A 5,491-nucleotide genomic window follows, 5' to 3' on the forward strand; every position below is an offset into this window, starting at 1 on the left:
GATCTCAAGGAATTTTTTGAGGGAGTCGAATGTTTTGATACGCTGAAACATGAGATATTTACTCTACGTGGGATTGTTTTATGGACAATAAATGATTACCCGACTCTCAGTGCGCTGTGTGGTTGCCCCTACAAGGTACGAGACGCTTGTAAGGTGTGTGGGAGAAATACTTACTATGCCAGGCTAAAACATTGTAGAAAAGAGGTTTATACCGGGCATAGAAGATACCTACCGTACGATCATCCATTCAGACGTCAGAAAGGGTTCAACGGAAAAGATGAAATTAAAAAGGCTCCAGAACTTATGACCGCGTCACAAATATACAATGAGGTAAAATCTATAAAGAATGAATGGGGAAAGGGACGGTAGAACATTATGGTGGAATTCGTGCAGGATAACCATGGAAGATGTGGAAAGATGAATATAATGGAAAAGACCATTGACCCAAAAAAGGGGAAGGGGAAGGAGAAGGAGACCGACAGGCCCTACTGGAAAAAGTTCAATATATGGTTCCGTCTCCTCCCCATAGGCAGTATCATGTTGTCCACCATTGCATAGATTTCATGCACGTCGAAAAAATGTATGCGATAGTATCGTTGGAACATTGTTGAAAAATGAATTTAAGTCGAAAGACCAGTTTGCTGCTCAAATGGACCTGAAGGGGATGGGTTTTAGAGACGAGTTGCAACCTAAGGAAAATGGCAAAGGGGGATATATACTAAAAGCAGCATGTCACTCATTAAGCCCGGAGGAAAAGGACAAGTTCTGTGAAACATTATCCAAGATAAAGGTTCCACAAGGTATTGTTCAAACTTTTCAACCCTGGTGAATCAAAAAGATCGAAAGATTATCGGACTAAAATCGCATGATTATCACATGCTAATGCAGCATTTTTTTCCCATTGCGATTAAACCAATTATGCTGCAACCAACAAGATATGCTATTATCAGGTTTTGTTTCTTTTTAAGGGCGATATCTAGCAAAGAAAGCAAGGTGGCAGAGCTAGAAAAATTACAGTCGGAACTCGTTGTGACATTGTGCTGGATCGATAAATACTTTCCTCCATCCTTTTTCGACATCATGGTTAATTTAACTGTGCGTCTTACCAGGGAAGTGCAAATTTGTGGTCCTGTATTCTTTCAATGGATGTATCTGTTTGAAAGGTGCATGAAGGTCATTAAAGGGCATGTGCGAAACAGAAACATACCTGGAGGAAGCATTGCTGAAGGGAACATTGCGGAAGAGACAATTGAGATGATCGGTGAGCACCAACAAAGCATAAAGGATACAGTCAGAATTCCACCAGACAAACTCAACACATCTGACACTGGCGAAGATTATTATTCTTTCAGGGGAAAACCAATGTCATCTGCTAAATTTCCTCTTGTTGATAAGGATTTGTTGGATAAAGCGCATCTCTATGTATTGCGGAATTCGCCTGAAGTTGATCCTTACATTGAGTAAGTATAACTAGATCAACCAAATAACCTCATGTTTTATTTACTTTTTGATTATGTGACCGAATTTCTGTAAAGATAATAACATTAAGTACTGTCCAGACGACGCCGGAAATTTTTGAAGGATCAATATATTGGTATGAATGATATACAGCTAGATCAAAAACATAATGAAGGGTTCGCCAAAAGGTTACAAAAAGTGGTAAGAGTTTGCAGAAAATGTCACTCTTTTTATGTAACTTTTGCGTTGAGACGGAGGCTAATCCTTATATTGTATTTTAGGTTGAGAGTGAGTGGCCAAACTCTAGGAAAAACTTCAATCAGAACTTAAGGTGGCTACCAATCCCACCGAATGCACAAGTAGCGACATACGAAGAATATCACATCAATGGATACCTGTTTCGCACAAAATCTAGTGATGGTTCCGTTAACCAGAATAACGGGGTTTACGTAGAGGCAACTGACACGCACGTTAGAAAAGTGGGGATTACCTTTAATCAGGCGGATTATTATGGTGTTTTACAAGAGATATGGGTGTTGACATATCATTCTCTAAAAGTGCCACTTTTCAAGTGTAAATGGGTTACCAAAGCAGGGGTCTCAAAAGACAAACTTGGCTACATTTTGGTTGATCTTGATAAGTTGGGACTCCAGAATAATCCTTTCATTGTAGCCCCCCAAGCTAAACAGGTATTTTATGTGCCAGACCAGGAAAATTCTATTGTGTTAGGTGCACCTACCCAAATATGGAAATATGTTGGTGATGAAGTCGACAAGGAATTCAGCGCGGCATTTATTTGTCGGAATGAGTATCAATTGCCGTGGGTAGATAAACTTTACCTTCAAAGGATATCCAGGGATGATTACTATCGGCCCGATATTTAGGGTAGAACTACAAGGAAAGCACCAACAACAGTCCCTACTTCTCAAACAACTGCAAGGAAAGTCAAGAAATGACGTGATCCAGCTCTCTCAAGTTTCTGCTGCTGCAAATGTGGAAGACATGGCTATGTTGTTTGTTTTTGTTTTTTTTTAATATGGTAGCCATAGGTTTCTTTATATGCATGGTAGACATAGCTAGAGTAAAATGTTTGGGTACGTGAGTATACCAAGAAGGATCGTTATTACATTTTTCTTGGAGGAAACATCTTTGATTTCATAAACATGGTGAAATTTGTTTTTATATAAATAAAGATAATTTGTGTTATACTAATGTCATTTATATAAAGACAATTTGTGCACCCTACACTGTCGTCATTACCGACTTTCTCTCCTCTGTAAGAAGTTCTTCTATTTGTCCATGTGAAGGGACAACCAGTATAACCAAGATCAGAGAGAAATGCATATCATGTTCATGTAACACTAAACTAAATTATTCATGTTAACTAGTATATGAATAACACGTGTGTAAATGATCTCTGAATGTCCTCCACTTGTCGCAACACAGATGACTTTCAAAATACAAAATTCGATTAGACAAGTCACAAGAGATATAATTTGATTTATGGAGAATCGAAACGGTGGGAGGGGGTAGTTTTTTTCACTAAAAAGGCGAGAATGCATTGGGAATCGAACCAATTAAGGCTTAAAATGATGTTTCTTTTCTTCATTATCATTATCCCTCATGCTTCCATTAGAGTCCAAACCAGAAATCCCATTTCAAAATTGAGACTAAGAGGGAGACAAAAATTCATCCTGAATCTTTGAGAAAAATTTGTCATCAACCATCGCAATCAAAATTCATCAGAGAAGCATTCAACACCAAATGGATATTTCTCCAAGAGCAATAGATGGAAATATCTCTGATGCACTGGTGAGGAATGATAATTGCAGCCAATTGGTTAATAATATCTCTGAGAATCAGGGTATTGCATCATCCACTTCTCGGATTCAGCAAATGCCTCCTAGGGGGAGAGAAGATCCCCCATTTCAAGTTTTTATAACTGAACATGGAGAAAGCAGTGGTTGTGGAGGGAGTGGTGTAGTTGAAAAAGAACCAATGGCTACTAAGAACTGCGAAGAAATCTTGTTTGATGTAGATTCTGATCCTGATGATGGTGTTAACGATGAATTCGTTGACAGGGGTGTTGGTGGTGCAGCGGCTGCCGGACCCGGAACCATTAGGACATGGCGCATGCGGGATGGCTGGGTTGTGACTGCTGAACACCCTACCGAAGGTACGTATATGATTAACGAGGGGGTGGTGCTTATTGGTATTAAATATGTTGTGGCTGGAGGGGGAAGGTATGGATTTGATACTATCACTTTTCCTCCTGCCGCCAAAAGAGAGCTTCTTCTTCGTGCTTCTCAACCAATACCCGCTCATGGAATTCCCTATACCCTGCTTCATTATGTATGTCCTGCAGTTGGCAGAGCAGCATCCAGAATAGCTGCATTTGTGGAGGCATGTAATGGTCAGCGAAATCCAGCGAGTGCAATAACACCATAGCAACCGGCTGAGCCAGCACCATCACCAGTCTCTGTTTCTCAAACGACTGCATCTTAGCAACCATCTCCAAGGGACTAAGCGAGAATCAAGCCAGGTGATAGAATGTAGTTGTTTGTGTTTGCTAATAGATGAATGATTATGTTGGAACATTTTTTGCTTTTTGTTTAAGGAACTGGTTAGTGTAATTTATATACTCTTAGCCTTTGTTTTTGGTTTTGGGTTATACTATTTTGGTAATGATGATCATCATAGTACTGAATTTGGCTCAAATTTAAGTTAGCAGCTTGGATTTTCCTGTTAACTAGAATAAATGTATGGATTGTTGAAAATAATTGATTCTTAAATCATGGTGGGGTTTTGTATGCAGATGGGTTTTAACAATGTTGGATGAGATTGGATTTGGCTATACTGATTGTTGAATTAATATTTTTTCATGCTAGGATTAGTAGTAATAGGCTTGCACATAGATTATTTTTTTTTTGAATTGGGGGCCTAAAATAGTCTTTGAATTAATCTTAATGCCATCTTAAACAGCATTTCATATACCCTATTGATTCACTAATTCAATCATTCTTACATATCTCTACTTAACAATCATTGGAATTTTAGAATCATTCACCAAGAACATTGCTTGTTTGTACATGTACTGTATTCAATCCATTACTACTGAAATCAAAAGAGCAAGAAAAACTAACAAATTTCTTCAAACCCTTCAAACATACATCCATCACAAGTTTAATTACATCTAAAAAAGGACAAAGCAAACAGAATACCACTTCTAAACACCCGACAGACTACCAGTGCCATTACAACTTTATTTTTACAATAAAAATTCAAATATTCAATATTACTAATCTACCTGACATAAAAGGTTTACCCATCATAACCGCTGCAACTCTCCCAGCTGCTATCCAAACAATGCACCTGCTTCAAACTGAACCCCAAAATCACTTAAAATCTTCTTCATCAACGCCATTTATCAAACAAAAAACAAAAAAAACAAGCTACCACCAAATGTCTGAAATCGAAACCCCATTCTCCATACACTTCTTCAGCAAGATAAAGTACCATCAATATCCCCACAAGTTTTCACGAAGATGCACAAGAGAAATGGTAATCAAAATATCACATTACTCTAGTTCTAAGGGATTTGACAGTTCCTATAAGGAAATCACCAAGAATCGCCATCACTGTTGTTGTTGTAGTTTAACTCATCCTCTTCATAGTAGACACCAGTACCATCATCATCGTCTGAAGATGTGTAGGGACCCTGGAGATCATCATCTTCGGTTTCTTCTTCCTCATCTTCTGCTTCACAGCAAACCACCATCTCACCGGAAAATACAGGCTCTCCATCGATGTCTAACCCAGAAATCTCCTCTCCGTCAGAATCCATGTTCATGGGTTCTGACATGGTTTGAGCAAACTTACGAGGGTTTTTCTTCTTTTCGGCGAGATACAGTACTTGTACATCACATCTTCAAACTCTTAACTCTTCCTATTCTTTTTCTCTGCTTCTTTTGCTCTCTCATCTCTCTTCATTGAATCATCACTCCTCTCCTCATCTTCTCCTCCTTCACAGTTC

This window comes from Papaver somniferum, chromosome 8 (genome assembly GCF_003573695.1).
Source record: "Papaver somniferum cultivar HN1 chromosome 8, ASM357369v1, whole genome shotgun sequence".
Classification (NCBI taxonomy): Eukaryota; Viridiplantae; Streptophyta; class Magnoliopsida; order Ranunculales; family Papaveraceae; genus Papaver; species Papaver somniferum.